The 26,301-nt window shown below is 39.6% G+C and overlaps 1 long non-coding RNA gene across 2 annotated transcripts; it reads right to left on the reverse strand.

The window, feature by feature from the left end:
- Positions 1-1,361: 1,361 nt before the first annotated feature.
- LOC141809985 (uncharacterized) lies at positions 1,362-25,809 on the reverse strand. Of its 2 annotated transcripts, none has more exons than XR_012600031.1 (3): positions 25,653-25,809; positions 25,248-25,326; positions 1,362-1,417 (listed from the first exon to the last, which is right to left on the reverse strand). It is a non-coding gene; the product is annotated as an uncharacterized LOC141809985 (long non-coding RNA). The 2 variants fall into 2 exon arrangements; XR_012600030.1 differs by lacking the exon at positions 1,362-1,417 and adding an exon at positions 20,088-20,422.
- Positions 25,810-26,301: the final 492 nt, after the last annotated feature.

Consider the following 26,301-nt stretch of genomic DNA (forward strand, 5'->3'; position numbering starts at 1 on the left):
TGGTCACTTTGTCCTCCATCAGTTTGTTTCCTAAATTTCCTATTTTCCTGTTATTTCACAGCAAAGTTATTTTTGTTACAGCATATTTTGTAATCGTGAGTGAGGAGGGAACGCTGTGGATATGTGATCCTGCTGTAGGAGGCACAGCATGTCAGCACTCTGTGCTCCATCACATGGAATGGTTGCCTTTGGGTCACCACTGACCAGCTGTCAGTGAGTCCGTAGCCGCGTTTCCACCAAGCAGTCCGGGTCGGTTCAGTACGGTTTGGCACAGTTTGGTACAGTTAAGCCTGATCCCCTTTGCATTTCTACAGAAAACTGTGCCCTCTCGGGACGTTAGTGACAATTCTTTTAGACCAATCAACGGTCTGCAGTGGGAAGCTCCACCTTCCGAGAGCGGATCGGTTCAGGCTGGCACCCATATGGAAGGGTCCCAAAAAGTGGGACGGCTTGTCTCAGTTTTTAGGGATCTGTCCTGGGATAAGTCAGTGGAAACGCCGCAAAAAGTGCCATACCGAGACGAACCGAACCGGTCTGCTTGGTGGAAACATGGCTTAACTGTGCTCCAGGGTGCAAATAGGCTGTCAGGCTGTGTCACAGACTAGCTAGTAGTGCATCATGGCAAAGACTGACTGTGCTTCACTATGCAAACCAGCTGTCAGTGCGTCAAGGCCCGAACCAGCTGTCTGTGCGTCAAGGCACAGACTGGTTGTCTGTGCTCCATTACGCAAACCGGCTGTATGTGCGTCAAGGTGTGGACCAGCTGTCTGTGCTCCATGGCGCAGATCGGCTGTTTGTGCAGCTGTCTGTGCTCCACTACGCAGACCAGGTGTCTGTGCTCCATGGCGCAGACCATGTATCTAGTTAATAAACAAGATGTGTTGATAGACTATGCTTTATTTATCAATTTTTCAAAGACAGTCTAATAAAGATTACACAGCCGGTCTATGCAGTGTTGCACAGGCAGCCTGTTGCCCCAATGCAATACCATAATGTACAGCAGGGTCTGATATTCACTTTGTTTACTCCTCACTCATGGTTACAAAACTGTTTACAAACTGAATTTGATTGTAATAGTTTAGGAAAAATCTGTTAGATTCTGGTATTTTTCTGTAGAATTCATAATGAAAATTTCTGTAAATGTTATGTTTTTGCACATCAGTTTGAAGGTTTTTGTTTGTCAGCCATAGATTCTGGTAATTTACCATTTCCTTATTTTTTCTAACAGTGCAGTTAAAAATAAGGAAACTGTGTTGAAAAGGTTACTCCAGGTGAGTCTGTGAGGTGAAGGTTAAAGATAAACTGATGCACGGTGCAAACCTACCTTTCTGCAGTGAATCAGGCCATGAGTGTCCCTCCTCCTCCTCCTCCTCCTCCTCCTCCTCCTCTTCCTCCCCTCCTGCAGAGATGACCCTGCCTGCAAACAAAAAGGGAGAAGAAGCAGCTTCTTCAGATGGCTGGGTCTGCACATAAAAAGCCCGACGTCAGCAAAAGCAGAAAAAAACTTCTAAAATCAAGGAAAAGCCAAAGGTGATCAATGGATATGAAACACCTTGGAAAAACAGCAGTTGGTGCCAAAGGAAGAAAAGAACAGAGGCTGCTGGGTTCACACCAACAAAACAGCTGCTGTGTTAGAAATGAACTCCACGGTGGTTCAGCGGGCTGTCACACAGAGCTGGCTTTAATGCCGCATGTTAAATTCACAGTCGGTTCAAGACCGGACGAGCTTTTTCTAAAAGTAATAAAAGATTTTCCCAAGTATCCAAATAAAAGACGAGCCTGCAGCATCTCTTGGAGCAGGGCAGGATGGAGCCAAACCAGAGGCTTGTTAGAAAATCTGAAACACTAAGAGTGCTTATCAAGAATTTAAGAGACAAAGCTGGAACGAGGTGAAACACTTAGCCTGCCAAAGTAGAAAGCCCTGCATTTTTTTTCTGACAACTTGTGAACAGGATCTGCTGATTTGGGAGCTGCAGTGGTGAGTAAAGTGTGTCAGACAGAGAGGGAGGATTCCTGTGATCGCTGGATGAAGCAGCTGCCACAGAGGCTGACTCCGCAGGCCATCAGGGAGCCCGGCCCCTGAGGTTAATTAGCCCGGACAAGCTAGTGGACTATGAAGGCTGGTGCCGGAGCGAGCGTCTCTCTGTCTCCCTGACAGCAGTCTGGCAGAATATTGACATAAATACACATCAGGATGTCCCTTGTTGTAAATGGTGTTAAAGTAAAATACAATAGAGAAAGTGAAGTCTGGAGCGAGGTAAAGGAGAAACATGAAAACCCCACCGACAGCTCAATTATCGGCACATCAGTCAGCGGGGGATGTGATTGCTTCTGTAAATGGAGCTGGAGTGATGTGTTGTGGTCGATTGACGGCCCAGCGGTCCGCGTCTCAGACGAGTCCACCACCATCACCATCACCCGGCCCCCTGCTGAGCCGCGTGCATCCCGCTTTCTTAACATGCTGATGATTTCAAAATAACGCAGATTCTGCAACGCTTTAATCATGTTTATGTCAGGATTACCCATGTGTGCACACTTTTTATTTTTTTACGAGCATCTGCAGAACTGTACATCACGGTGAAATCTAAAGCGAAGGCTGGTTTGCTGCCCTATTTAACCCTGATGCAGTTTTCTTCCTTCTGAGATATGGACACGCATAATTCATGCCCAAACCACGAGCATTAATTCAACCAATCGCTGATTGGAGTCAGTGTAAACATGCAGAGTGCTTTTAACTAATGAGCAAAATGAAGGAAAATGACAAACGCAGCATTTCTCATGAATCAGGAATGCAGGAGGTTGTGTGCTGTGGGTTTTCAGAGCGGTGGGATCCAAACAGTAAATCTGCAGCGTGGGGCTAACATTGCTTTAAAGTATTTTAAAAGAACATCCTCTCATTTTTTTATCACTAAAGGAAACTCTTTTGTTTCTGTGTCAGTATGTCTGACGAAAATCTTAAAGGGCAACTCCAGTTTTGTTGACACCTGGACCTTATTTATAGGTGTGTGCATGCTCATATACTCACTCAGACAAACATCGTGCAGCTCGGAGTCCTTCAGAAGTTATTTAGATCCAACCGATTTTAGCCGCACTTAGCGGGGGCCACGGCAAGGGAGCTTCAGCGCGGGACATAATCTCTGCAAAATCACTCATTTCGGCTATATCCTGTCCTGTCTGCTCACAGCAGGTGAAGCTCTTCCAATGTGGCGTTGGTGTCTGCTGTTAGCTCTGTTAGCCATGTCTGTGAATAGCATGATGCTACTCTGCCCTCTGGTATTCCCTCTGTTGCTGGGTTAGCACAGCTAGCTCGTCCATCTTATTGGAGATAGATCTTACGTTCCCAATAACGATGGATGGAAGGACAGGTCTATGTCGTCACTACCAGCACGTCATCCTTACCTTGTGGGGAAACATCTGGTCTAGCACCAGTTAGCATTGACAAGCTACAGGCTGCTAACAGCTGATTTTACATGTAAACAATACAGCCATGGTTACATGTAGGATCTCCAGACAAACACAGGAGAAAAGTAGTAGAAATATATCTGAAGACACAAAAAGTTCAGTGTCCATGACCAACAAATGAGCCACACAAAGTGATGATCCACTCCAAATACAAAGATGACGAAAAAGAGACGAAAAAATGATGTTTGTAAAAGTTTGTGCTCCATCCATCTCTCATTTCTAAACACTCTGAACCTCTTTCTTGCCTTTACGTTTTCACTGCTTGGTGGAGAGGTTTTCAGATTTTAACGTTAGTGTAACTAAAAGCCATAAAAACCTAAAAGGGCATCCTCAACGTGGCGATGAGTGCGGCGTAATGGACCAGTTGGAGGCCGAGCCGTACGCCGTGGAGCAACTGGAGGAGAGCTCTCACACCCTCTCCTCATGATTTCCCTCTGAGGCCTCGGCGCTCTGATGTCCTCCCCTCGCCCACATCACAGGAGGAGACGTCGCCGCTCTTTGAGGAGTAATTTACGACACCAGACTCCCCGGCTCTGTCGCAGGAACCATCTTCCTGTTTATGATCAGCTCAGATGATTGGGCTTATAATCTGAAATTGGAGAAATAATTCATTTCTCCCCACGTGAGTCATCACAGCCTGGCTTTAAATGCAGCTCCTCCCTGTTAATCAGCCTTTTTCATGCATGAGTCTCCATCACTGCGCCGCTGCAGTGTGAAGGAAATAGCCTCATTAAATTTGACAAAAGTCTCCCATCACCGGCAAAACAAAACATCCACAACCAATTTGAAAACTTTGTTCCAGACGAAAAACTTCCACTCGAGTGAATGTTTGAACAATGGTGTTTTCTATCTGTCGTCACTCACACACTCACACACTCCCTGTACCTGCTTGAAAAGTTTTCAAATTAAGATCTGATGTGAAGCTCAGGGTTGTGTTTCCGCCTTTCTGTCGCTGATTATCAAATGCAGCAGGTGGTGAGGAAATGTGCATCTCAGCAATCATCTCCATTGACATGTGTTAATAGCTCATCAGATGAGATTGTACTAATAACTGCCTTCAGGAGTCATGATTGCTCAGGCTCCGAGGTCTTGGTGTCTAATAAAGCCGTGTTGAAACCCTGAGCGAGCGTCGATGAACTGTTTTTAAAGCCTCGGCTGAAGCCTCGTACGCTCCAAATGTAGCGTTTGTGCTATTTTGGTGAACGCTGACATATTTGTTTAAGTGGGCAGAAAAACACTGAAGCAGATGCTGACTAATTTTTCCTTTAGCAGCAGCTGTCTGCCGTCTCTTCAGTGATTTAGTGGCCATCGCAGCTATATGTGAGCGTGGCCTCCAGCTGCTGGCGGCGAGCTCCGGGCTATAGGCTTCACACACCTGTGTCAGATGGAGCAGAGCTGCCACATCGTGTCATTCACGATTTGCCTTTGGCTCGTCTGCCTGTGTCTCCGCTCTGAATAGACGGCTGGAGTCAGGGTAGGTTGAATTTTAAGCAGATTTACCACATGCAGGTTTGATAAAAGGCTTTATTTACCGTCCTGTGGGTGCCAAGAACACAGAGAGCTTCACACATCGACACGCTTTCCAGTGAAGAAAGAGTCCGTCTGTGAATCCAGGATGAGTTTGGAGATGCCCCCAGTCACATTTTAAGACTTTTCAACAGATTTTGTCTTTAAAAAATGTGACTCACTGATGTGGAGTTACTATAAAATGCCTGATTGGATATTTAAACATTTATAAACCTGCAGAGAGACGTTTTTTAGGCCATGTTTGGTGAGCAGAAACATGTCTTTTATCAGACTTAACCCTATTTAAAGACGTTAGCGTACTGCGGCTGCACAGAGCGTGCTCTTCTAGAAACAGCATGTTTTATTTCCATGTCAGATGTTGACTGTGTTGCTCTTTGTTTTCTACTTTGCCAAAGCTGGGTTTGAGCTTTTACATTGTTTAGACTTGAAACAACCTTGGACGACATTAGAAAAAGTTAGGAGTAAAAAGTTAAAAGACAGATGTAAGAACACGTCAAAGCTACAAGATGTTAAATACCAAATATAAGAAGACTTTACAGGTTAAAAACTATAAGGAGATATTCGAAGACCTTAAAAGCTAAGACGTTTCAAGAAGGTGTTAGAAGTTAGCAAATGTTAGAGGACATCACAATAGGTTAGAAGACGGAGGTTACTTATAAGAGACATTTTAAGATATTAGACGATGTTAGAGGATGTTACAGTTGTAAAAAAAAACAACAAAAAAAAAAACCCAAAACAAAAACAAGCACTTAGAGACATTTAAAGAGGTAAGAAGACCTCGGAAGTTACAAGACATTTCAAGACAGACAACAGAAGACAGAGGTTGAAAAAAACCCAAGGAGACGTTAGAAGAGGTTTAAAGAAAGACTTTAGAGGACAGCTGTTAGAAGACAGACATTTGTGGAAGTGAGAAGTTAAAAGACATTCAAAGACGACAGAAGATGTGAGAAGACAGTTGTTTAAAGTTTGGAGTTAGAGTTAGAAGACGGGAGTTGGAAGACATTAGAAGAGAGATGTTAAAAGTTGAAAAACATTGGTAGGCGTTAGAGGACATTAGAGGATGGTAGAAGACAAACATAAAAAGATGTCACAGGTTAAAAAAAACCACAAGGCGACATTAGAAAATGTTAGAGGACTTTAGTAGGTAAGAGACGTTTCAAAACAGACATTAAAAGACAAACAGAAGATGTTAGCAGTTGAAAAAAACACAAAGACACGTTCGTAGACAAATGTTAGGAGAGGTTCAAAGAAAGACTTAAAGGACAAACATTAGGAGACAGACATTTGTGGCAGTGAAAAGTTTAAAGACAAACAGAGACATCAGAAGACAGTTTTAAGAACTGAGAAGACATTTGAAAATGTGACAGAAAAGATGATTGAAGTTGGGAGTTAAACGTTACAAGACAGACGTTGGAAGACATTAGAAGAGGGGCGTTAAAAAATATTAGAAGACATTGAGGAGGTTAGAAGACAAACATAAGAAGATGTTAGTGGTAGAAAAAAACTCAAGGAGACATTAGAAGACAGGGTTATAAGAGTTTCAAAGAAAGACATTAGAGGACAGACATTAAATAACAGACATTTGTGGAAGTGAGAAGTTAAAAGACAATCAGAGATGTCAGGAGAGGTTAGAAGACAGTCATTTTAAGAACTGAGAAGGCATCTGAAAATGTGACAAAAAAGATGTTTGAAGTTGGGAGTTAGAAGTTAGAAGACGGACACTGAAAGACGTTAGAAGCTGGAAGACACTAGAAGAGAGACGTTAAAAGTCAAAAAACATTACAAGATCTAAAAAGCCAAGAGATGTTGGAAGACAAACATAAGATATAAAACGTTAAAAAATAACAAGGAGACATCAAAAGATGTTAGAAGACCTCAGAAGTTAAGAGACATTTCAAAACAAACAGGTAAAGACATTAAAGACAGACATTAGAAGATGTTAGCGTTTGAAAAAAACACAAGGAGACATTAGAAGACAGATGTTAGTCAGTTCAAAGAAAGACTTTAGAGGACAGGCATTGGAAGACAGACATTTGTAGAAGTGAGAAGTTAAAAGACATTAGGAGACATAAGAAAAGGTCAGAAGACAGTTGTTTTAAGAACTGAGAAGGCATTTGAAAATGGGACAAAAAAGATGTTTGAAGTTGGGAGTTAGACATTAGGAGAACGGCGTTAGAATTCAAAAAACATCAGAGGATGTAAGAAGCCAAGAGATTTTGGAAAACAAACATAAGAGGACATTACAGGTTAAAAAAACACAAGGAGACATGAGAAGAGGTTAGAAGACCTCATCAGTAGGTAGACGTTTCAAAACAGACATTAGAACAGGTTAGAAGATAGAGATTATTTAGGAGACAGGTGTTTCAAGACATCAGAAGACATTAGAGGACGTTACAGGTTAAAATAAAAGCATAGAGAGAGGTTAGAAACGGTCTGAAGAACAAAGAAGTTATGGGACATTTCAAGACAGAAATTAAAAGATGTTGGAGGTTAAAAAAAAATATTAAAAGACTTTGGAAGTTAGAAGATGTTCAGCGACAGATGTTCAAAGACAGACATTTGTGGATGTAAGATGTTACAAGACGTCCTAAGAGGTTAGAAGACAGTCGATCAAAGATGTTAGATGTTAGAAGATAGACAGAGGTATGAAGACAGAAGTTAACAGACGGACTTAAGGAGACAGTTGGTGGATGATAGAAGGGAATGGTTTGTCGTTGTTAGTAGATCGAGGTTGGACGTTCAAAGTTGGATGTTAGTGAACCTTAGATGTGTTAAAAAAGAGGATTGTTCATATTAGTTTACTCTAAGAGCATCTCCGCTGATATTCCTCTTTAGAGAGGAGTAATAAAACTCATTTATCAGCAACACACAGGGTATTTTAGACCACTTAATGAAGTGTGAAATAAAACATCACGTCAGGACATTATTAATCCCTTTCATATTTATGAATTTTAATACAGTGTTTCTATCAGCTTCACTTCTCCTGTTTTAGATCAAATGAACTCTTTCTGTTGACGTTATAATCACAGTACGTCACAGACGAGGCAGCAGCGTCTTCAGACCTGAAACAGAAACTAACTGTTCAACTGCTCGACCCATCTGCTTTCATTAAGACCCCCCCCACTCAGGAATTGACATGTGGGTGAGCGATGACTTACAGTGGAGGGTTTCACAGACGGGCCGGCTGAGGGGAATATCAAGAAGTAATCAATATCGATAGCAAGCAGCCCAAACGAGGGGAGCAGACGTCAGAGGAGGAGGAGGAGGAGGTGTTTAACAGTCTGCAGGCGAGGGCTCGGAGACTTAGTGGGGAGCACTGGGAGTTTTAATAACATGGAATCAATGATGACTGCCTGCAAACCTTTCACAGTCAAGTTATTAATTGGAGCAGGAACAATAGAGAAGTGTCACTGCAGAGTTTCCAGTAATTTAAGCAGGGCCATTTACCCAGACAGGAAACATCCCGCCTGCTTTGTATTAATGTTTCACACTCCTTCCCTCACACTCTTTGTTGTGTCTCTCATGGATTTGCAGGCAGTGGAAAAATTCAATCCACGGTCTCCTGTGTGCCATGCTGTTGTGCGAAAACATCCAGCAGCATCTTGTTAGAGCTTTACATGAGGTGGAGGCTACAGAGCGAGGGAGCTTTGTCCTCTGACAGCCCAGCATTACTCACCAAACAACGCCGCATGATTTATCTCAAAATCTATTATCAAAATGAGTAGGCAGAAAGCAGGCCTCATAATTCAATAGACACTTTATGGTGTTTGTTATTGGGAGCGGAGGGACGGGAGCAGACGCTGAAATATGGCTGCTGACAGGCGCTAATAGAGCTGCTGGCCTACAAAGTTAAAACACACACGGAGGGCTCTTACTCTGCGAGGGAGTGACAAAGTGGTGTGTGTTTAAGGAAGTTCAGGAAGCAGGAGAGTGTGTATTCATCTTCAAGAGCGGGAAGCTGTGCATGGGAATGAGGTCAGGTCCTGTTTAAGCTGCACATCTGAACTTGGTTTTAACCGCTTCATGTTATTTAACACTGGATTAAAAAAGAGCGGAGTGAAAACATCTCTGTGATCAGGGGTCTGCAACTTTTACTGTCATAGGAGACATTTTTCCTCAGCTCACCTGGATTGAAGTCATTCCAGAGCCACATCTACTTTATCGCTATAAAGTCTATAAAGTGTATCACATTTTATACATAATTGGAATCTAGTGAATACTTATCAAAACTAGAAATTGTTCATGTAATGTCTTATCTTTTTTTATTTTCAATAAATTTAGATTTTTTTTTTAAATGTAAATTTCAAACATTTGCAAGTTAAAAGGTTTTAAAATCAAAAAAAGGTAAACAAAAAAATGTATTGTTTTTGAAAATTTGCAAAAATAAAATTTCCAAAAGTGCAAAAAAAAGAAATTTAAAAAATTTGCAAAAAATCAAAACTTGTTTTGAGTTAAAAAAAAAAAAAATAAAAAAAATTCAAAAGGTTGAAATTTTAAAAAATGGAAAATTTAAAAAAAGGAATGAAAACTAGGAATAAAATTAAACTGCAAAGATTTGCACTTTTTTTTTTTGGAAGTTCAAAAATTTGCAAAAAAAAAAGAAAAAGAAATGAAATTTCCAAATTTGCAAAAAATTGAAATTTCAAAAAATTTGCAAAAATTCCAAAATTGTCCTAAGTTTTAAGAAATAAAGATAAAAAAAAGAATTAAAAAAATGTGGAAAAAAATCCAAAAGGTTGAAATTTAAAAAATTAGAAAATTAAAAAAAAATTGAATAAAAAAATTGAAAAAAAATAAATTTTGAATTTCTTTTTCATTAGAAATTTCAAAAATTTGCAAAAAAAAAAAAAAAGAAACAAAATGTATAAATTTTGGACAGAGTTGCTCATCTCATCCATGTCTGTTGTTTGCAAATGTCTCTCCACATATCAATTATGTATATTAATCCAGCACATTGTGTGAATCCATCCACACATAATTAAAAACTGTATTTCCTTCCCGATTAGTCTTTTTTGTAGATGTAGTTATCTTCCCAGGGCTGTAAAACTTGAGGTTAGCCACAGGTGCATGGAAAGTTGGTGGGCTGTTGATGTTGTAGGAGGTGAAGTAGAGCGGTGGCAGGCTTTATTGACAGATGGGATGAAGATTTAGTTCAACTAAATGTTAACACAGGATTTTATTTAGAGTCAGTGTCTTTAATCATCAATACCCTCTGTAAGGAAAAAAAAAAAATTCAATAATATACTTTTTTAAAGCTACAAGAAGCCACTACAAAGGAGTCAAAGAGCCGAGGGTTGAGAACCCCTGCAAGGACCGCTGACGTCAAGGTTAGACTCTCGCTTTGGCCGGTTCAGCAGCAGAGATTTAGTGCTACACTGTGCTCTGCAAACAGCCTGCTCAACCTTCCCCTCTGATTACGTATTCACTTGTGATTGCTTCAACGTCTGGCCAGGCTGCAGAGCTGAAAAACCTGCACTTGATATTTCAGAGAAATTGCCATTGATGTGCAGCTGTCTGGTAAATAAACAAACCAAAACATTTCTGTTCATTACTCCAGAAGCTGGTCGGGGAGTTTGCACCAGCTTTCATGGTCCTTGCCATATGCAGCCCAACAAATCAATAAGCTGTTAACATTCGTCAGCCTCCAACCTGTTTACAAAATGTTGCACAGAAACAAGCCAATGGATCAACAGGTAGATACAGGAGAAACAGCAGACTGGGAGGGTTCAGACTGGAACTACAAACAGAACGCTGGGTTTGGTTTTGAAAAACTCGACATTCACACTTTGACACAGTGTTCAAACGCTGTTCTAGGTTTCAGCTTCTCGCCTGAGGAGGCTTCAACAAGCTGGTACCAGGCCAGCAGTGTCCTTAATGAGAGGGTACACAAAACAAAACTTTATCTTGTTGCAGCAGCCCTCTCTGTGTTTTTTTTTCCTCTTTTTGGTCTTCTATGTATTTGTAGCCTCTTGTTTTTAATGTCTCATTTGTTGGTCATTGAAACCAAGCTTGCAGTGCTGATTTTTACTTTTTTTGCTCATGTGTGTCCAGAGATCTTACATGTAACTGTGGTTGCATTGTTTACACAAAAGATTTTAGCTGTTAGCAGCCTGTAGCATGTCAGTGCTAACTGGTGCTAGGACTGGTGTCACCTGTGAGCTGAAGAGGAGGAGGCAAGGAGGACGTGCTGTTGCTGAGGTGATGGGAACAAGCTAGCAATGCTAACCCAGCACCAGAGGGAATATCAGAGGGCAGAGTAGCATTATGCTAATGCCGATGGATATTTTGTTATTTCCTAGTTGACACTTATTGTATCATTCCATTTATATACATAAAAATGCACCACATACTGTCTTGTTTTGCTGCTGTAACTCTGAATCTTCTTTTGGGGATTTATAAATTCTTTTCTATTCTATTCTATTCTATTGTGATATTCATGATGAAGCTTTTCAAGCTTGGTTGTTAAATGTTAGACCTGAATGAATAAGTTGAGGACTTTTCCGAGCCTGAAAATGAGACACTTTCCAACCCCAGTTTCTCGGTAACGACCTTCAGAAGCAGACAACACCATCAGCATCAACACAGACAGATTCTATATTGTAATTAAAGGTGTCTGAAACAACTGCTTGGGGGGCTGATGTCATTAACAGCACACTGCTGCAACTTCCTTTTTTTAATCATACGAGCCAGAGATTCATTATGTGCTGTGTGCTGGACGATGAAAATAACAGGATTGATTTCTTTTAAGGAAAAAACACCGCTCATATTCAATAATGAGTGAATTCATCCTGTTCTGCCCACAGGCGTCCTCAAAAAACTCCACAATCTGTGAGTTCTTCTCAGGAGCTTTAAGACATGCAGGGCGCATTGATATTTATTGTATGTTAATCTATGAAAACTTTACTGACAGTTGCCTTTTCTTCAACCTTTAGAGCCAGACCAGAATCCAAGAGCTGTCTCTGAGTTTGTGTTTATGTGTCGTTCAGTTTCAGTCTTTGACAGAGTGATTGTTGCCAGAGTAAAGGGAGCAGACACAGCTTCCTCTGTAGTCTCAAAGGTGTTTTTGAAGGCGACCACGGTCTGAGCAGCCTGGTCCCGTTCAATATGACTCTAGTATCATTCTGGAGAGACACATGAAACAGTTATGAGCTGCACCTAATCTCTTGTTCCCCACTCCAGTCCAGTTGGTGGCAGTAATGCACCAATAAGTTAAGCCCAAAGAAGAAGAAGTTCAGCTTAGCTCACTGGCTGCCATTGGCGGCTATAGATGTCAGTTTAATAGCCATGTTTACATGGACCCAAATATTCCGCTTGCATTCGGTTTATTTGCTCAAATAGGAAGAATTAACCCTTTGTTTACAGGTGACAGAGACATAGCTAGACGCTGAAAGTCAGAAAAGTTGAAGCAGCTCATGCTCAAACTGAAAATGTGTTGCGAGAGTTCAGAGAGAAAGAGCAAAACCAAAATAAGAATGTTTTGTCTGTTTTTTGTTCAAAAACAGCGAGACGTAGAGTAAAAGAGAGTTAAAGATGAGTGCCTACTTTTCTTAGGTAGTTTTGGTGTTTAACTCTTTAACTACCTCTCCTTTTAATTTTACCTTTCATTATTTTAATGCAAAGGGATATTGGGTCTATTTCAATTTCATTTTTAAATCCCAAAACTCTTTATTTTTCCCTGAGAAGCAATTGAAAGCAACTGTAGACGAAGATGAGAAAAAAAAAAAAAACAGCACAGAGTTCAGTTTTTTGCACTGAGTTTAAATTTAGTTGGCTGTTAAAAAAAAAAAAAAAAAAAATTAAATTAAAAAAATAAATAAAAATAAAAATCCTCTAACATTCCATCTGGGAAACAATATTAAATAAATAAATAAATGAATAAATAAATAAATAAAAATAAAAATTCTTTAACATTCCATCTGGGAAACAATATTAAATAAATAAATAAATAAATAAATAAATAAATAAATAAATACATAAATAAATACATAAATAAATAAATAAAAATAAAAATTCTTTAACATTCCATCTGGGAAACAATATTAAATAAATAAATAAATAAATAAATAAATAAATAAATAAATAAATAAATGTGTATTTTTTGGTGTTGTTGTCGTTGAAGCACTAAAAACAGAAACTACAAAATTGAAAGTTAGCAAGCAAGTTAAAGGGTCAAATAGTCATAGAGAACAAGATTATTTGAGTCTTGAAAGATCGGTCAAGATGCTTTGTAAATGGATGACAGCCAAAGAGTTTAAGTCCTTTTTAATTTAACCTGCTCACAAATTTGCGGCTGATTCCATTTTCTGTTTCTAACAAAAGACCATAAATGAGAATACCAGCAAAGCAGCCGAACAAAAAAAAACAGAATTGAATATTAAGGCCTGCAGTGTGAACGGTTATGTTGTAAGGATCAGATATTTAGGTTAAGGCCGTTTCTTCTCAAACACTTCAGGTGACTCCATGTGTTTGTAGCACCTCTGATCATTATGCAGACTCCAAATGTGCGTCTCTGTTGTCGCTGCTCTGCTCCTGAGCTGAGGTGTTGGGCACCATCACGGTTGATCCCATTAATCTTCCTGAGCGCTGTAATGAATGCAGCCTTGCCAGTCTGTAGGCGCTGATGTTTAAGTAATTAGCAGGAGAATTCACCTAAAGGTTCACCAGACTCATTAGAATCATGATATTGAGTGCGTAGGACCCAATGCATTTCAGGCTTCACGAGCGCTGACACTTGGCATTTGGTCGGGGCGACATGCTCAGGATCCGCGGGGAGTTCAGGTGTTTGAGCCGAGCCGCTGCGGTCAGCGCGGCGCAGAAATGGCTCCGGGCTTTTGTCACATGCTGATCTGTTGTCGAAAGTGGGAACTTGCAGAGGTGGGAAGGTGACAACCGCTGTGACTGGGTTCAAATCCAGAGTTTGAGCATGAATTAATGCCACTGTGCTGGAGGGAATATAATATAAATGGTTTTCATAAGGGCTGAAAAGGTCATGGCAGAAAAAATAGAACAGCCACTGAGAGCCGGAGACAGGAGTGGTCATTTCCTCAAAGTCAGAGCTCGTACACGCTGTGTGACTGTACGGACAGTAAATATGATCCTACTGGCACGTTGGAAATGACTCCTGTGTAACTCTGGGAGTGGAAAGGTCCTGGGAAATGAAAAATGTCACCTGGTGAAAGCAGCCTGAGGCGGGGAGTGTTTTGTTCTGCTGTCCAACAACGAGCACGCCTCAAAACGACGACTGATGCTTTCCTCAGGAAGACGGCTCCTTATTACCTTTGTTTGGAGCTGCAGTGTGTGTGTGTGTGTGTGTGTGTGTGTGTGTCTTCATCTGTTTAAAGCACTAAAATTCAACTGTGTGTTTCCTTCTCTTCACCACTTTCCATTTATTTACCTGTATTGTATTTATCAATGGTCTGCAACCTTTACTTTCATAGGAGCCATTTTTCCTCAGCTCACCTGGATTAAAATCATTCAGGAGCCACAAAACCTACTTCATGTTCACAATTAAAACAAAAAAAAAATAAAGTTCTTCCCAAAGTAAAAATATAATAATTATCTAAATGAGATGCTTTTTGTGTTTATAAAATGAACATGTGTTTTTTTTTTTTTTAGTTTAGTTTCAATACATTTGCAAAAATAAAAAACAATCTGTGGTGTCATATTTAATTCAAAATGTATAAATTTAAAACAATTGCAAAATTTTTCAAAAATTTTTGAATTTAAAAAAATCTGCCAAAATGTCACAAATTTCCCAAAAATTGTAAATAAAAAAGCGCAAAGTTTTCAAAGAAAATAAAAAAAATAATAAAAAATTTTGAAAAAATGTACAGATTTTATTTTTAAAACAATCAAAATTTGCAAAAATGTAAAAAAAAAAAATTGCATGATTTTAAAAAAATTGCAAAATTAAAAAAAAATAGATTTTTATTTTAATATGAGAAATATCAAAAAATGAAATTTAAAGAAATTGCAAAAATCCAAAAAAATGCAAAAAACGTTCAAACATTTTGACAGATTTATTGCACGAGGTGATGCATATATAGTTCCTCAAAATGTTCATGCATATCTTTACTTAGTTTCAATGTTTTAATCATCCTTCCAATTAACTGAATTAGTAACTAAATAACTCTTCATAAATATATATTTAGTTACCAGGAAATTTATTTTTGTGTTACTTTTTTTTTTGACAACTAACTAACTTCTTTTGCTAAAGAAGTCAGTTTTTGAGCAGGTTTTGACGTCAAAGTTGTGCCTGTACTTCCATCCTGAAAACACCAGTTTCAACCCACAGACTGCTCAGCACTCATGCATATTAAGTCTGCAGCTCCTGTCCTGAGGTTGTCTGAGTGATCCAGGTTTGAAAAACCTACCAACTCTCCTGATTTAGGAGGGATTCTCCTGCTTTTTAACCCTGTCTCTGGCTCCACTCCCATAATTTCTCTAGATTAACCCCTGATTTTTAAATCTGCTTCTTTCATCTTTGATATTTTTTCTAAGTCGGCTAATTGTGCCTCACATTCAAACCTGGAAAAGCATCCACCCCTCTCCCTGGAGTTGTTTTGATCCAAAGACGCTGCATGAGATCCTCTCTGACTGAGGTTACACAGACACACAGGTAGCTGTGTGATAATTGTTGCTGAAAAGTTGACTTTAGCATCAGCTCTTTGTTAAAGACGTGTCAACATGATTGTTCTCATCATTACTTGAGTGTCTGATGCTTTTCCCCACATTTTATCCACAGCTCCTCTCTGAACCAGACTGGGCTCGGTAACGACAACTGCGTTTTCAAGTTTGAAATAGTAATTGGATTTCCTGTTTCTGGGTGAAGTAACAGCATTGGTTTTAGTACCGTTATTCCCAACACTGAATAATACACAGAGAAACATAAACAGAGCTCACACACATCCTCATCTGTCCACAGCTCCACACACTCTCACACACACACACCTTTTATTACAGCCGCTGTTAGAGCGGAGCCACGAGGGAGACATGGGAGGAGACCACAAAGCAAGAGCGAGGAACAAATCAGAGTCAGTAAAAAGACAAGTGAGAGGCGTCTGCTGCCTCCACTCGTTCATGTCAGACAGGTAACGACTACAAATCTTTAAACCTGTCACAGAGAGAGCAAACATCATTCATCCTCTGCCTTTAGGGGGTCGGGGCCTACATAACGCTGACACCTGGAGTCATTCACTGCTCGCTATCACAGGTATCAGACTTTTGTGATCATCACTGACTTTTTATCTTTTAAAACTTGAAAAAAAATCTGTTTGCTGAATTTCAAACCCTCCCTCCAACAGGTGGTCCAGCAGTGAGAGTCACGATCCTCATAAACTCTCTATAAGAGTAGTTTCCCCAGTGAGTGAAGGGAAAAACAGGTCTTTATGAGCCTAATGTTGTGTCATTATAAAGCCATAAGTGCTCTGACCGTCTTGTTAGGCGTCGTGCTGTGTAACGCTGATCTGTGTATGAGCCCCCTGCGGAGCGGCACAAACTCACTGCTGCGTTTTCATTTAATTGCATTCTCAGTCGCAGAAAGAGGCGTGTATGCAAAAAGAAATCCACACACGCCGGGAACGCTGAGCTTTTATAAGAAAACAGTGGAAAAAACATTATCTCCTAGCTCATAAAGACTGCATGCACATCTCACTTTTCTCTTTATCTAAAGTGCTCTTTAGCATCTTTTTTCTTTGTGTTGATTTTGGCGCCCCCTGTGGACAGAGTGACCCATAGTCTCTACACTGATTCTGTTCTTTTTTTACTCAAACACCAGCTCCTGATGTCTCCTTACGCTCTTTTTAAAGTGTCACTCTCTGAATGTTTGATGAGGTGAAAGTGAGCACAGGCTGTTTCTTCAGCGCGCTGTGTTTGGTCTCATCAGACACCCACCAGGCGGCAGCTGTCACCGACGTTAGAGACGGCTAAATAAAATATATCTTCTAGTCGCTGTTGGTTTGTTGGTGATGCTCGCTCTGCCGTGGCTTCTCATGGAGACACATGAACAAGGGTCTTCAACCTGTGGCTCTTTGACTCCTTTGCAGTGGCCCCTTGTAGCTTTGATAAAATATTATTGAGATAAAGATTTGTTATTTTTCTTACAGAGGGTATTGATACGTTAACATCTAGTTGAACTAAATCTTCATCCCATCTGTCAATAAAGCCTGCCACCGCTCTACTTCACCTCCTACAACATCAACAGCCCACCAACTTTCCATGCACCTGTGGCTAACCTCAAGTTTTACAGCCCTGGGAAGATAACTACATCTACAAAAAGACTCATCTGGAAGAAAATACAGATTTTAATTCTGTGTGGATGGATTCATTTCACTGATATCCTTCTAAACATGCTTGATATGTGAGCAAATTAATCAGTATGTTATTAAATTAAAGTATTCTTAAAAGATAAAATGTTTGAAAATTTACTGGAATTAGTTTTCTTTTTGCAAATTTTTGCAATTTCAATTATTTTAAAATTGTTAAAAAACTTTGAAATTTAAACTGTGTAAAAATTATTGCAGATGTTTTGAAGATATATTTATATAAATATTTTTGGTATTTTATTTCATTTGATACAAATTTCACTTTTTTTTTGCAAATTTTTGAAACTTTAGTTTTTCTGCACATTTACTTAATTTAATTTTTAAAATCTCATTTTCACAATTTTTTTAATTAAATGCATTTGTGATTTCTGTAAAGTTTTTCAACTTTATTTTTTTGCAATTTTATGAAATTTTTTCTTTTCTTTTCTTTTGCAGAAAAAAAATACAAAACTAAGACTTTATATGATAAATTGAATAAATTTGAACAACTTCCGTTTGACGCAATTAATCTCTAGAATTAACCATGTGTAGAATTTCGTAGTTTTTCTGCAAATTTACTTATTTAAATTTTTTAAAATTTCATTTTCACAAATTTTTCAAATTAAATGCATTTGTGAATTTTGTGAAATTTTGCAACATTTTTTTTTTTTTGCAATTTCTTATATTTTTAAATTTCAATTTTTATTATTTTGCAAATTTATTCAAAATACAAAACTAGGACTTTACATGAATTTTTTTTTTTATAAATTTAAACAACTTCTGTTTTACGCAATTAATCACTAGAATTAACTATGTGTAGAATTTTGTAGTTTTTCTGCAAATTTACCTAATTAAATTTTTAAAATTTTAGTTTTCACAAAATTTCAAAATTAAATGCATTTGTGATTTTTGTAAAATTTTGCAACTTTTTTGCAATTCTTTTATTTTAAATTTCAAAATTTTATTTTTTTTGCAGATTTATTAAAAATTCAAAACTAAGTCTTCACATGAAAAAAAAAAGATAAATTCAAACAACTTCCGTTTTACGCAAGTAATCACTAGAATTTACTCTGTGTAGAATTTTATACACTTTTAATCTTTTTTTGTGAAGGTAAAGTAGATTTTGTGGCTCCTGAATGACTTTAATCAAGGTGAGTTGAGGAAAAATGGCTCCAACGAAGGTAAAGCTTGCAGACCCCTACACATGAATGAGAGGTGTGCTCTACCATCCTCTGACTTCTGTATTCCACATGTGCTCAGAATGGAGCCGTACTCCTAAACATAACATATTGCATGCAAATAATGATAATACATGTGATCTCGCTGTCCCTGGCGTCAGTTTTGTCGTGGAGCATTTATCCCAGCTGCTAGAGGCTTTTGAGCAGTCTTAAAAACAGCCTGGAGATAAGTCGGAGGCCCGCTGATGAAATCCAGATAAGACATTCAGAGAGTTAGTGGCAAAACATTCACCTCGCCTTAGCAGAGCTTTTACTAATGTCTGACACATCGCTGGTGTTAGACCCTGAATACAAAGCGTGCAATGACCTCTCCTGTTTCCTGGGGCTGTTTAGAGGTCTCACAGGGCGTAAGATGTAAGACTGCCACTGGTTAAACTTTCATCTGCTCGTCAGGTGATGGGCTAACTCAGAGGTTGATGCTAACAGAGTTATTGATCCTCAGCAGATGTGGAAAATATGCCACAAGTTAAAAATGAGTTAAAGTTAGTGATAATGACTATAAAGCTTCAGCATTCCAACACATTTGCTGCAAGGAAATGCAATTACTCTAATTTAAAAAGGCCCACACATGCTGGTTCATATGAATGTCCGTCAGCCTGGTGGTGTCACTGCGTGCACACGTCACCGTGCTGCAGAGATAAGCCCCTCCATCAAAGCCATACGCTGCTATCTGAGATTAATCAACATCCCCTGAGTTATTCTGAATCCAGTATTCATGGCAGCCGAGGTATGAAAGTGTAATGAAATTTATTAGATCTAAAATAGGTGGCGACCCTCGAAGAATAATACCAGAGTTATTGAGTTTCCTGAACATCTCAGAGGAGAGAAATGACTTCTTATCCTCTGCAGACACTTTGGCTGTATCCACAGACGCACAGATGAATTTAGGGAGCATCGACGCAGCGCCTACATTTGATGCAATGAGACACTTTTAGGGAATGTTCAGTGTTAAGCTGAAAATGTGTTTTAGCTGCAAATTGGAGAAGATTAGACAGCCACTGTGCATTTTCTGCTGTTAAATTTCCAAACACATACTAACCAGAGGCGATGAGAAAGCTGCACATACACAAGGTTTGGAGCCTGAGTCCACCTACATTTTCTGAGAGACTGTCGCCGGGAGCCAAAAGAGATGAAACTCGTCTTTTCAGAGCTCTGACGGAGGCAACACAAGCTGTCAGGTCGGAGCTCCTAAGTGCCCCCAACAATAAATGAAAGGCAAATTAGTCCTCCATGTGTCTTCTTTGGACTCAGCTGACATAAATAAGAAGGATTTAGCTCGATAGCTGCTCATCATGTTGGCAGCAGTCCCAGCTTTCAGTGTCACTGCTGTTAATTAGAGCGACCAGTGCAGCGGCAGGCCCGTGTTTGGGTATTTCCTCCTCTTCTTATTGATGCATGCTGCAGACTGCTCTCCGTCTTGTTAAGATGCAGCACAGAGTTTCATCTGTAACTTTGTTGAATAGTTTTTTATGCATTTGATATTATTCCACACACACACCGTTCCCAAGCTTCGCCCAGTAATTACAGCGAACAGTGGAGAAGTGTTATTTATGTGGTTTTTAATTATGCTCATCTCAAAGAAGTCCGGCTGGGTTCCCGTGTGAGGCGTGCAGGTTCTGCTTCCCCTCTCAGGGTACCTGCGAGTCGGAGCTGGAGCTCTAATCCATCTTCCTGCTCACGGACGTGAAGGGAGAGGATTTGTCTTTGTTAGCTCTGTCACTGAAACGGCGCCGTGTGAGGAGCGTTTCCATTCTTCAGCCCACTCTGGAGCCGGGGAAGGTGCAGACGTCCGTCAGGCTGACAGACAGGAGCCGAGGACGGTTATGAATTCCAGTTTTGTCTCACGGTGGGTTGTTCTGAACCTTTTCTCTGCTGGATTTTTTCCAAGTTAAACTGCAGGAACATGTTAAAACTTTAAACATTTACTTTTACCCCAGTATGTCTACATAGGCAAATTCACATAAAAACCCCTGCTAGAGACACGATTGTGTCTCTCTTCTAGATATTTGCCTGATCCTAATCCACACTTTAAAATGAGATTATCAGCACCAATAAAGGTTATGTAGAAATGCTACTTCTTAACTTCCTGATCGGGTCGAGCAGAACCGGATTGATCGACTACATGTAAAAGCCTCTATAGCAACACCGCGCCGGCTGATGGAGTTCAGAAACGAGAAGAGAGATCTGAGTTTTTCTCTGCTGGAAACAATTTCTGTGATTAATTTTGTAGTGATGGTGGACACTGGAGCCTAACTGTCAGACAGAAAAAGGACAGAAGAGCAGAAGAAAGAGAAACAGGAGAGAGATAGAGCACGAGCTAAAGACAAACACTCGAGCTATGGCTAAAACACAGGCTAAATGCTATAACAAGGGGTAAAGGCTAGGACACAAGCTTGAACACAAGCCAAATACTTAAACACATGTAAAAGGCTTAGGCATAGGATAAATGCTAACATATAAGCTAAATGCTCAAACAAAGAATCAATGCTAAAACAGAAGCTACGTACTAAAACCCAAGCTTAAGGCTAAAACAAAGGCTTAATGCTATAACAAGGGGTAAAGGCCAGGACACAGGCTAAAGGCTAAATCATATGCTGAGGGCTAAAACACAGGAAAAATGCTAACATACAAGCTAAACGTTAAAACATGCGCTAAAAGCTTAAACACAAGCTAAATACTTAAACACAAGTAAAAGGCTTAGGCATAGGCTAAATGGTAACATATAAGCTAAATGCTCAAACAAAGGTGCAATGCTAAAACAGAAGCTACGTGCTAAAACACAAGCTTAAGGCTAAAACAAAGGCTTAATGCTAAAACACAAGCTAAATGTTAAAACATGCGCTAAAAGCTTGAACACAAGCTAAATGCTAAAACACAGGCTAAATGCTAAAACACAGGCTAAAAGCTTAAACACAGGCTAAATGCTTAAACACATGCAAAAGGCTCAAACACAGGCAAAATGCTAACATATAAGCTAAATGCTAAAACAAAGGCTCAATGCTTAAACAAAAGCTAAATGGTAAAACATGCGCGAAAAGCTAGAACACAAGCTAAATGCTAAAACACAGGCTAAATGCTTAAACACAGGCAAAATGCTAAAATACAGGCTTCATGCTAAAATACAAGCTGAAAGCTCAAACACAGGCTAATGGCTGAAACACAAGCTATATGCTAAAACTCAGGCTAAATGCTTTAACACATGCAAAAGGTTCAAACACAGGCTAAATACTAACATCTAAGCTAAATGCTAAAACAAAGGCTCAATGATTAACAAAAGCTAAATAGTAAAACATGTGCTACAAGCTAGAACACAAGCTAAATGCTAAAACACAGCCTAAATGCTAAAATACAGGTAAAATAAAATGCTTAAATACAGGCTACATGCTAAAACACAAGCTGAAAGCTCAAGCACAGGCTAATGGCAGAAACACAGGCTAAATTCTTAAACACATGCAAAAGGCTCAAACACAGGCTAAATGCTAACATATAAGCTTAAAGCTAAATCACAGGCTCAATGCTTAAACACAAGCTAAATGGTAAAACATGCGCTAAAAGCTAGAACACAAGCTAAATGCTAAAACAAAGGCTCAATGCTTAAACACAAGCTTAATGCTAAAACACATGGTAAAAGCTAGAACACACTCTTAATGCTAAAACACAAGCTAACCACGTTCACCTTACCAGTCCAGAAAAAATGTTTTGAAACGTATTTTTCGAGTAGAAAACAAATTAAAAAAATATATCTACCAATGAAACAAGAGAAAGCCAAATGCGTAAACACAGGCTTAATGCTAAAATTCAGGCTACATGCTAAAACACAAGTTAAAAGCTCAAACTCAAACTCAAGCTTAATGCTAAAACACGAGCTAAATGCTAAAACTAAAGGCTTAAACACAAGTTAATGTGTTGGTGCTAATGTTTCCTCCAACCCACAGTCAGCAGTTATTCTGCAGCGGTCTGTTCAAACTTGAGAGTCTATCAATAAAATGAAGAGCCAGGTCACGTTAGCTCTGATTGGTCGATGACTGGCAGGAAGTAACCAGGATTCAACGTTACACATTACTGACACGTCTCAGAGCACCGGGCTGCAGTTAGCACTACATATGGATGGCTACTAAACTACTGTAAGAACCGACAGTTAGCTTGTTGTCATGTTAGCCTATGGATACGTCATAGCACTCGGCTGCTAGTAGCACTACTTGTAGCTGAAGCACGGTATGAAGTTGCGTTTGCTTGTTGTCACCTTTGAAACAACAGCGCAACGTCACTGTACTGATAAATCCCTTGCCTCGTGGAGTTGTCTCTGGTAAAAGTTGACTTAAAGGAAATTTGTTCCAAAACAAACACATGCTTGGCTTAAAGTCACATTTTTACCACTCTGTCTATGAGACTCCGGGCCAGAAGGTGGCGCTGCAGTCACATGAAAACAGATCCCAGTCACAGCAGCTTCAACATCTCACATCATTATCGTTATGCCTCATTCACAAACTAGAGAAAATCCATCATTAAATCAAAGTTTTCCTAAAAGTCACTCTGTTTTTCTCTCTGGGGTTTCTTCGAGAACGAGATCATCAAACCCTCCTCAGCTTGTTCACACATCCTGACGCAGATAAAACACAACAAACAGCAGCTTTACTTCATTTCTTTCACTTTTCATCTCCTGACTTCTGTCTAATTATCTTTTCACTCTGACGCCTCAGGCGACGGGATGTAAGAAAACTGCCATCAGCTGGAAAACATCGGCCCATTGTGTCTACTCTACCTCCTATACGACAAACTTTACCTGAACTTTTCTCTTTACAGTTAATTACTAACAAACACAGCAGCACAGTCAAGGTTAAACATCTTCAGTTTGGTGAATCACTCAGGAAGCGTCTCTCCAGCCTCTCTGAGCGGTTTGAGAGGGAGGAGAGGAGTTTTATGACGCTTTGAAATGAACCCTTTGGGGAAAACAGAGGGACTGTAATGACTCCTGAATTCTGCTTCGTTTAATTTCCTCATGAGCCTGTCAGGTGTTTGTGATTGTCATAACAGGGAACGATCAGCGGGGGCCATGTTTGTTCGTTCCTTATCAAATAATTTAAACACACAGTGGATTAAACATTGATAATTAATCTGATGTCAGCTCTGTTTCTTATCTCTGTCACAAACAAACAGCTCGTCAAGACTGTTCTTTGTTTACTTCGCTAAACTAAGAGAAGAGGAAGTGATGGATGGAGAGTTTGAACAGTTTTTACAGTAGATGAAATAATAAATCAAGCTCAAAAGTTCAAGTTCACACACAAAGGAAGTCTTTTCAGTGGTCTGTGGTTTTAAAAGTTAGATTTAAATCAATCCCTGGATGTGAAACAGCCTCCAGACGAAGCCGGTCATTGAGAAACTTGTAAACCTGAGACCTACGACCTGCTGTCGTCAGTGCAGCGACTGTGAAGAAGTCTGGCAGAGTTTAGACACAAACAGAAACCAGGTCTGAGTAAAGACCGGGCCCCAGACTCCAGCAGGACTTCAGGGACTCAGGGATTCACTCCTAACAGCTCTTTCACTTGTTTTATCCTCTTTAATCTGCCGCTGCGCCCCGGCCTCCTCTTCCTCAGAGGTCTCCAAACCCACCTTCATGTGTTTGACCCTCCTGGCCGCCTGGCCTAAATCATATGCCTAGGGCTAAAACACAGGAAAAATGCTAACGTACAAGCAAAATGCTAAAACACAGGCGAAATGCTTAAACACAGGCAAAATGCTAAAAAACAGGCTACATGCTAAAACACAAGCTGAAAGCTCAAACACAGGCTCAATGCTAAAACAGAAGCTACATGCTAAAACACAAGCTTAAGGCTAAAACAAAGGCTTAATGCTAAAACACAATTTAATTGTTAAAACATGCTCTACAAGCTAGAACACAAGCTAAATGCTAAAACACAGGCTAAATGCTTAAACACAGGCAAAATGCTAAAATACAGGCTACATGCTAAAAAACAAGCTGAAAGCTCAAACACAGGCTAATGGCAGAAACACAAGCTAAATGCTAAAACTCAGGCTAAATGCTCAAACACATGCAAAAGGCTCAAACACAGGCTATTTGCTAACATATAAGCTAAATGCTAAATCAAAGGCTCAATGCTTAAACACAAGCTAAATGGTAAAACATGCGCTACAAGCTAGAACACAAGCTAAATGCTAAAACACAGGCTGAATGCTTAAACACAGGCAAAATGCTAAAATACAGGCTACATGCTAAAACAAAAGCTGAAAGCTCAAACACAGGCTAATGGCTGAAACACAAGCTTAATGCTAAAACTCAGGCTAAATGCTTTAAAATATACAAAAGGCTCAAACACAGGCCAAATGCTAACACATAAGCTAAATGCTAAAACAAAGGCTCAATGCTCAAACACAAGCTTAATGCTAAAACACACGTTAAAAGCTAGAACACACTCTTAACGCTAAAATTGATGTGAAACAGCCTCCAGACGAAGCCGGTCATTGAGAAACTTGTAAACCTGAGACCTACGACCTGCTGTCGTCAGTGCAGCGACTGTGAAGAAGTCTGGCAGAGTTTAGACACAAACAGAAACCAGGTCTGAGTAAAGACCGGGCCCCAGACTCCAGCAGGACTTCAGGGACTCAGGGATTCACTCCTAACAGCTCTTTCACTTGTTATATCCTCTTTAATCTGCCGCTGCGCCCCGGCCTCCTCTTCCTCAGAGGTCTCCAAACCCACCTTCATGTGTTTGACCCTCCTGGCCGCCTGGTCCCTCCGGGGTTTCTCTGCCTCGTTTGGACTGCCCTCTCCTTTGAGCCTGTTAATTTGAACATTGATCCGGTAAATTCCTTTCTCTTCGATCGGCCCAGCTTCAGTGTGTCTCCCTCTTATTGCTCAGACGGCCCTGACATACAGTATGTATGAAGGAGAGGAACAATCCCAGACTTTCTGATTGCTTTATTGACTGGTGGGTACAAATAGATTATTCTGGAATATAATAAAACACAGGCCGGCTGAAAAAAGAAAACTGTTATAAACTCACAGTCAGCAAACATACAAAGAAGTTACAGCTGATGGTTTTAATTAATCCATACTGCAAAATCTAAAGTCCAACATACAAATCAATATGAAACAGACACTTACGTCTCTGAGTGTCCAGACTCCAGCTCAAAAACTGATTATAATCCTCAGGGAATATTAACTTCTTCTTTAATCCAACAAAGTCCAACAGGAAGTCTCAAAAACCAAAGGAAACACAGGTAGGACTCAGGAGGAGACACTGAAACTAGAGAGTAATCAAACACAGGTGAGACAAAGAGACACAGGTGAGACCAATCAGGACAATCAAACAGGAGGGAAACACACACACACACTGCAAAAAACTGAAATCTTATCAAGTGTTTTTGTCTTATTTTCAGAAGAAAATGTCTTTTTAGACTAAATCTGAGCCACATTCACCTGATCAGTCTAGAAAAATGTCTCGAAATGTTTTTTTCAAGTAGAAAACAAATAAAAACATCTACCGATGAAACAAGAGAAAAGTTACTTGTATTAAAACTTTATTCTAGTTTCAAGCAAATTTTTGGCAGATTTTTTTTTTTTACTTGTTACAGAAATTCACACCTTATTTCTGTCCTGAAATAACATGAAATAAGACATTTTTCCGGACTGGTCTGGTGAACGTGTCTTATACCAAGTATAATAAGACAGTTTTTACTTAAAATAAGACGGAAACACTTGATAAGATTTTAGTTTTTTGCAGAGCAGGGAGCAGGAAGTAGAGATAGACCGA

Source organism: Halichoeres trimaculatus, unplaced genomic scaffold (genome assembly GCF_033239565.1).
Source record: "Halichoeres trimaculatus isolate MK-OKI-2021-1 unplaced genomic scaffold, fHalTri1.1 fHalTri1_scaffold_20, whole genome shotgun sequence".
NCBI lineage: Eukaryota > Metazoa > Chordata > Actinopteri > Labriformes > Labridae > Halichoeres > Halichoeres trimaculatus.